This window comes from Arachis stenosperma, chromosome 9 (assembly GCF_014773155.1).
Source record: "Arachis stenosperma cultivar V10309 chromosome 9, arast.V10309.gnm1.PFL2, whole genome shotgun sequence".
In the NCBI taxonomy this organism is placed as follows: domain Eukaryota; kingdom Viridiplantae; phylum Streptophyta; class Magnoliopsida; order Fabales; family Fabaceae; genus Arachis; species Arachis stenosperma.
The window spans coordinates 13,960,463-13,968,833 of NC_080385.1; the positions used below are offsets into that span (position 1 = coordinate 13,960,463).

At 40.3% G+C, this 8,371-nt stretch overlaps 1 non-coding gene across 1 annotated transcript; it reads left to right on the forward strand.

The window, feature by feature from the left end:
* The first annotated feature begins 7,330 nt into the window (after nt 1-7,330).
* On the forward strand, nt 7,331-7,438 carry LOC130952958 (small nucleolar RNA R71). The gene has a single exon (XR_009075131.1). It is a non-coding gene; the product is annotated as a small nucleolar RNA R71 (small nucleolar RNA).
* The last annotated feature ends 933 nt before the right edge of the window (nt 7,439-8,371 follow it).

Here is an 8,371-nt window from a genome sequence, read left to right on the forward strand (position 1 = left end):
AGTTGGTGCAGTAAAGTCACCAAGCACATTCCTTGTATTGTTGGCATTGTTGTTATTTTTTGCTGCTATGTCTTCTTTTTTTTCAAAAATTTCTATCAGGTCCTCTCCGGAGAGTTGAGCTTTAGCTTCTCTTAACTTCCTCTTCAGAGTCCTTTCATGTTCAGGATCAGTTTCAACAAGAATGCCTTTATCTTTGTTCCTACTCATATGAAAGAGAAAAAAACAAAGAAAGTATGGAATCCTATATGTCACAGTATAGAGATTCCTTGATGTGTCAGAGGAAAAGAAGAATAGAAGGATGAGGTAGAGAGAAGAATTCGAACTTATAGAGAGGGAGGGGGTCCGAATTATTTAAGGAGGATAAGTGTTAGTGATTAAATAGAAAGAGATGAGAGAGAGAGTTTTCGAAAATTAAAAAGATTTTTGAAAAAGTGGTTAGATGGTTTTGGAAAAGATAAAAAACAGTGATTAGTTGAAAAATATTTGAAAAGATAAGAAATTAGAAAAAGAAAAAGTTTGAAATCAAATTAAAAGAGATATGATTGAAAAAATTTTGATTTTAAAAAGATATGATTTTAAAAAGATATGTTTGAAAAGATATGATTGAAAAAGATTTTAAAAAAATTTGATTTTTAAAAATTGATGACTTGACTAACAAGAAATTAAAAGATATGATTCTAAAATTCAAATATTGAATCTCTTAACAAGAAAGTAACAAACTTGAAATTTTTGAATCACAACATTAATTGTTAGCAAGGATTTTCGAAAATATTAAAAGAAAAATGAAAAAGATTTGATTTTGAAAAAGATATGATTGATATGAGAGGATATGAAAAGGATAAGATTTTTGAAAAATTAGTTTTAAAATTTGAAAAGTTAAAAAAGATTTAGATTGAAAACAAAATTTCCTCCTTGGTGCTATCCTTGCATTAAACGCCCACTTGGCTACCTCCTTGGGTGTTAAACGCCCAGCCAGGTACCCTGGCTGGTGTTTAAACGCCAGAAATCCTTTCTTACTGGGCATTTTGAACGCTGGTGCGCGAAATTGTGAACTATACTTTTTCACAACTCTCATAATCCCTGGTAATGGCTCCAAAAACTTGGTGCGCTCAATACCATGGCATTACACAACTTCGCACAACTAACCAGCAAGTGCACTGGGTCGTCCAAGTAATAAACCTTACGTGAGTAAGGGTCGATCCCACGGAGATTGTTAGTATTGAAGCAAGCTATGGTCATCTTGTAAATCTTAGTCAGGCAAACTCAGATATATATGGTGATGAACGAAAATAACATAAAGGTAAAGATAGTGATACTTATGTAATTCATTGGTAGGAACTTCAGATAAGCGCATGAAGATGCCTTCCCTTCCGTCTCTCTGCTTTCCTACTGTCTTCATCCAACCCTTCTTGCTCCTTTCCATGGCAAGCTCGTATAGGGTCTCACTGTTGTCAGCAGCTACCTCCCATCCTCGCAGTGAAAGCTAATGCACACACTCTGTCACAGTGCTGCCAATCACCGGTGTGGTTCCCTCCCCTACCGGAATAGAATAACTCTTTTGCGTCTGTCACTAACGCCCAGTAGGTTACAGGTTTGAAGCACGTCACAGTCATTCAATCATTGAATCCTACTCAGAATACCACAGACAAGGTTAGACCTTCCGGATTCTCTTGAATGCTGCCATCAGTTCTTGCCTATACCACGAAGACTCTGATCTCACGGAATGGTTGGCTCGTTTGTCAGGCGAGCACTCGGTTGTCAGGCGATCAACCATGCATCGTGCAATCAGGAATCCAAGAGATATTCACCAAGCCTCAAATGCTTGTAGAACAAGAGTGGTTGTCAGTCACTTTGTTCATGAGTGAGAATGGTGATGGGCGTCAATCATCACCTTCATCATGTTGAAGAACAAGTGATATCTTGGATAAAGAACAAGCGGAATTTGAATGGAAGAACAATAGTAATTGCATTAATACTCGAGGTACAGCAGAGCTCCACACCTTAATCTATGGTGTGTAGAAACTCCACCGTTGAAAATACATAAGCATAAGGTCTAGGCATGGCCGAATGGCCAGCCTCCCAATGATCTAAGAACTAGATGTCCAAAGATGATCAAGAGATCTAAAAGTGATCAAAAGATTTTTATACAATAGTAAAAGGTCCTACTTATAAGAAACTAGTAGCCTAGGGTGTACAGAAATGAGTAAATGACATAAAAATCCTCTTCCGGGCCCACTTGGTGTGTGCTTGGGCTGAGCAATGAAGCAATTTCGTGTAGAGACCCTTCTTGGAGTTAAACGCCAGCTTTGGTGCCAGTTTGGGCGTTTAACTCCCATTTGGGTGCCAGTTCCAGCGTTTAACGCTGGGATTCCTTGAGGTGACTTTGAACGCCGGTTTGGGCCATCAAATCTTGGGCAAAGTATGGACTATTATATATTGCTGGAAAGCCCAGGATGTCTACTTTCCAACGCCGTTGAGAGCGCGCCAATTGGGCTTCTGTAGCTCCAGAAAATCCGCTTCGAATGCAGGGAGGTCAGAATCCAACAGCATCTGCAGTCCTTTTTGGTCTCAGGATCAGATTTTTGCTCAGGTCCCTCAATTTCAGCCAGAAAATACCTGAAATCACAGAAAAACACACAAACTCATAGTAAAGTCCAGAAAAGTGAATTTTAATTAAAAACTAATAAAATATACTAAAAACTAACTATACCATATCAAAAACATACTAAAAACAATGCCAAAAAGTATACAAATTATCCGCTCATCACAACACCAAACTTAAATTGTTGCTTGTCCTCAAGCAACTGAAAATCAAATAAGATAAAAAGAAGAGAATATGCAATGAATTCCAAAAACATCTGTGAAGATCAGTATTAATCAGATGAGCGGGGCTTTTAACTTTTTGCCTCCGAACAGTTTTGGCATCTCACTCTATCCTTTGAAATCCAGAATGGTTGGCTTCTTTAGGAACTTAGAATCCAGATAGTGTTAATGATTCTCTTAGTAAAGTATGATGATTCTTGAACATAGCTATTTATTGAGTCTTGGCTGTGGCCCAAAGCACTCTGTCTTCCAGTATTACCACCGGATACATACATGCCACAGACACATAATTGGGTGAACCTTTTCAGATTGTGACTCAGCTTTGCTAAAGTCCCCAATTAGAGGTATCCAGGGTTCTTAAGCACACTCTTATTTGCCTTGGATCACAACTCTTATTCCTTTCTCTTTTTTTTTTCGTTTTTTTTTTTTTGAAATGCTTTTTCTTGCTTCAAGAATCATTTTATTGATTTTTCAGATCCTCAGTAACATGTCTCCTTTTTCATCATTCTTTCAAGAGCCAACATTCATGAACCACAAATTCAAAAGACATATGCACTGTTTAAGCATACATTCAGAGAACAAAAATATTGCCACCACATCAAAATAATTAAACTATTATAAAATTCAAAATTCATGCAATTCTTTCTTTTATCAATTAGGCACGTTTTTATTGAAGAAAGGTGATGGATTCATAGGACATTCATAACTTTAAGGCATAGACACTAAGACACTAATGATCATAAGACACAAACATGGATAAACATAAGCATTAAAAATCGAAAAACAGAAGAATAAAGAACAAGGAAATCAAGGAACGGGTCCACCTTAGTGATGGCGGCTCTTTCTTGCTCTTGAAGATCCTATGGAGTGCTTGAGCTCCTCAATGTCTCTTCCTTGTCTTTGTTGCTCCTCCCTCATGATTCTTTGATCTTCTCTAATTTCATGGAGGAGAATGGAGTGTTCTTGATGCTCCACCCTTAGTTGTCCCATGTTGGAACTTAGTTCTCCTAGGGAGGTGTTTAGTTGCTCCCAATAGTTTTGTGGAGGAAAATTCATCCCTTGAGGAATCTCAGGGATCTCATGATGAGTGAGATCTCTTGTGTACTCCATCCTTTTCTTGGTGATGGGCTTGTCCTCATCAATGGGGGTATCTCCTTCTATGTCAACTCCAACTGAATAACAGAGGTGACAAATGAGGTGAGGAAAGGCTAATCTTGCCAAAGTGGAGGTCTTGTCCGCCACCTTGTAGAGTTCTTGAGCTATAACCTCATGAACTTCTACTTCTTCTCCAATCATGATGCTATGAATCATGATGGCCCGGTCTATGGTAACTTCGGACCGGTTGCTAGTGGGAATGATTGAGCATTGTATGAACTCTAACCATCTTCTAGCCACGGGCTTGAGGTCATGCCTTCTCAATTGAACCGGCTTTCCTCTTGAATCTTGCCTCCATTGTGCACCCTCTTCACATATGGTTGTGAGGACTTGGTCCAACCTTTGATCAAAGTTGACCCTTCTAGTGTAAGGATGCTCATCTCCTTGCATTATAGGCAAGTTGAACGCCACCCTTACACTCTCCGGACTAAAATCCAAGTATTTCCCCCGAACCATAGTGAGATAATTCTTTGGATTCGGGTTCACACTTTGGTCATGGTTCTTGGTGATCCATGCATTGGCATAGAACTCTTGAACCATCAAGATTCCGACTTGTTGAATGGGGTTGGTGAGTACTTCCCAACCTCTTCTTCGGATCTCATGGTGGATCTCCGGATATTCACCCTTTTTGAGTGAAAAGGGGACCTCGGAGATCACCTTCTTCAAGGCCACAACTTCATAGAAGTGGTCTTGATGCACCCTTGAGAGGAATCTATCCATCTCCCATGACTCGGAGGTGGAAGCTTTTGCCTTCCCTTTCCTCTTTTTAGAGGTTTCTCCGGCCTTGGATGCCATAAATGGTTATGGAAAAACAAAAAGCAACGCTTTTACCACACCAAACTTAAAATGTTTGCTCGTCCTCGAGCAAAAGAAGAAAGAAGGGAGTAGAAGAAGAAGAAATGAAGAAGAGGGAGATGGTGGTGTATTCGGCCAAAGAGGGGGAAGAAAGGGTGTTTAGGTTGTGTGAAAATGAAAGGTTGAAGAAGGGTATATATAGGAGAGAGGGGGGTAATGGTTCGGCCATGGAGGGTGGGTTTGGGAGGGAAAGTGGTTTGAATTTGAAGGGTGAGGTTGGTGGGGATTTATGAAGGATGGATGTGAGTGGTGAAGAGAAAGATGGGATTTGATAGGTGAAGGGTTTTTGGGGAAGAGGTGTTGAGGTGATTGGTGAATGGGGGGAAGAGAGAGAGTGATGGTAGGGTCCTGTGGGGTCCACAGATCCTGTAGTGTCAAGGAAAAGTCATCCCTGCACCAAATGTTGCTCAAAATCACGTTTTGAGCCATTTCTGGCGTTAAACGCCGGGCTGGTGCCCATTCCTGGCGTTTAATGCCGGGTTCTTGCCCTTTACTGGCGTTTAACGCCAGTCTGGTGCCCCTTTCTGGCGTTAAACGCCCAGAATGGTGCCAGACTGGGCGTTAAACGCCCAACAGCTAACATTACTGGCGTTTGAACGCCAGTTTCTTCTCCTCCAGGGTGTGCTGTTTTTCTTCCTGTTTTTCATTCTGTTTTTGCTTTTTTCATTGTTTTTGTGACTTCTTATGATCATCAACCTACAAAAAAGATAAAATAACAAAAGAAAATAATTAATTATAAAACATTGGGTTGCCTCCCAACAAGCGCTTCTTTAATGTCATTAGCTTGACAGAGGGCTCTCATGGAGCCTCAGAAATGCTCAGAACCGTGTTGAAACCTCCCAACACCAAACTTAGAGTTTGAATGTGGGGTTTCAACACCAAACTTAGAGTTTGGTTGTAGCCTCCCAACACCAAACTTAGAGTTTGACTGTGGGGGCTCTGTTTGGCTCTGTTTTGAGAGGAGCTCTTCATGCTTCCTCTCCATGATGACAGAGGGATATCCTTGGGCCTTAAACACCAAGGATTTTTCATTCACTTGAATGATTAACTCTCCTCTGTCAACATCAATCACAGCCTTTGCTGTGGCTAGGAAGGGTCTGCCAAGGATGATGGATTCATCCATGCACTTCCCAGTCTCTAGGACTATGAAATCAGTAGGAATGTACTGGTCTTCAACTTTAACCAGAACATCCTCTACAAGTCCATGGGCTTGTTTTCTTGAGTTGTCTGCCATCTCTAATGAGATTCTTGCAGCTTGCACCTCTAAGATCCCTAATTTCTCCATTACAGAGAGGGGCATGAGGTTCACACTTGACCCTAAGTCACACAAGGCCTTCTTGAAGGTCATGGTGCCTATGGTACAAGGTATAGAAAACTTCCCAGGATCCTGCCTCTTTTGAGGCAGTTTCTGCCTAGACAAGTCATCTAGTTCTTTGGTGAGCAAGGGAGGTTCATCCTCCCAAGTCTCATTTCCAAATAACTTGTCATTTAGTTTCATGATTGCTCCAAGGTATTTAGCAACTTGCTCTTCAGTGACATACTCATCCTCTTCAGAGGAAGAATACTCATCAGAGCTCATGAATGGCAGAAGTAAGTCCAATGGAATCTCTATGGTCTCATTTTGAGCCTCAGATTCCCATTGTTCCCCATTGAGGAACTCAGAGGAGAGTGGTGCACGCCCACTGGGGTCTTTCTCAGTGGCGTCTTCTTCCTCTCTTTCCTCTCCATATTCGGCCATGTTGATGGCCTTGCACTCTCCTTTTGGATTTTCTTCTGTATTACTTGGGAGAGTATTAGGAGGGAGTTCAGTAACCTTCTTGCTCAGCTGACCCACTTGTCCTTCCAAATTTCTGATGGAGGACCTTGTTTCATTCATGAAACTTTGAGTGGTCTTTATTAGATCAGAGACCATTGTTACTAAGTCAGAAGTATTCTGCTTAGAACTCTCTGTCTGTTGCTGAGAAGATGATGGAAAAGGCTTGCCATTGCTAAACCTGTTTCTTCCACCATTATTGTTATTGAAACCTTGTTGAGGTCTCTCTTGATTCTTCCATGAGAGATTTGGGTGATTTCTCCATGAAGAATTGTAGGTATTTCCATAGGGTTCTCCTAGGTAATTCACCTCTTCCATGGAAGGGTTCTCAGGATCATAAGCTTCTTCCTCAGATGAAGCATCCTTAGTACTGTTTGGTGCATTTTGCATTCCAGACAGACTTTGAGAAATCAAATTGACTTGTTGAGTCAATATCTTGTTCTGAGCCAATATGGCATTCAGAGTGTCAATCTCAAGAACTCCTCTCTTCTGACTAGTCCCATTGTTCACAGGATTCCTTTCAGAAGTGTACATGAATTGGTTATTTGTAACCATTTCAATTAGCTCTTGAGCTTCTGCAGGCGTCTTCTTCAGATGAAGAGATCCTCCAGCAGAGCTATCCAAGGACATCTTAGATAGTTCAGAGAGACCATCATAGAAAATACCTATGATGCTCCATTCAGAAAGCATGTCTGAAGGACATCTTCTGATTAATTGTTTGTATCTTTCCCAAGCTTCATAGAGGGATTCTCCATCCTTCTGTCTGAAGGTTTGGACTTCCACTCTAAGCTTACTCCATCTTTGTGGTGGAAAGAACTTTGCCAAGAAGGCATTGACTAGCTTTTCCCAAGAGTCCAGGCTTTCTTTAGGTTGAGAATCCAACCATATTCTAGCTCTGTCTTTTACAGCAAAATGGAATAGCATCAGTCTATAGACCTCAGGGTTAACCCCATTAGTCTTGACTGTGTCACAGATTTGCAAGAATTCAGCTAAGAACTGATGAGGATCTTCCATTGGAAGTCCATGGAACTTGCAATTCTGTTGCATTAGAGAAACTAATTGAGGCTTAAGCTCAAAGTTGTTTGCTCCAATGGCAGGGATAGAGATGCTTCTCCCATAGAAGTCGGGAGTAGGTGCAGTAAAGTCACCCAGCACCTTCCTTGCATTGTTGGCATTGTTGTTGTTTTCGGCTGCCATGGGTTCTTCTTCTTTGAAGAATTCAGTCAGGTCCTCTAAAGAGAGTTGTGCTTTGGCTTCTCTTAGCTTTCTCTTCAAGGTCCTTTCGGGTTCAGGATCAGCTTCAACAAGAATGCCTTTGTCTCTGCTCCTGCTCATATGAAAGAGAAGAGAAAAAGAAAATGTGGAATCCTCTATGTCACAGTATAGAGATTCCTTGAAATGTCAGAGGAAAAGAGAAATAGAAAGAAGAAGGGGAAGAAGAATTCGAACTTTAATTAGATAAGGTTCGAATTGTGCATTTAGAAGGAGTGGTACTCCATAAATAGAAGGATGTGAGAAGGAGGGAAGAGGATTTTCGAAAATTCAATTAAAAGATTTTGAAAACATTTTGAAAATTTGATTGATAATTTTCGAAAATTGAAAGTGGAAGAGAAATCAAGTGATTTTTGAAAAAGATTTTGAAATTAGAAACTAAAAAGATTTGATTGAAAACTAATTTGAAAAAGATATGATAAAAAAATATGATTGAAAGGTTATTGTCTTAAA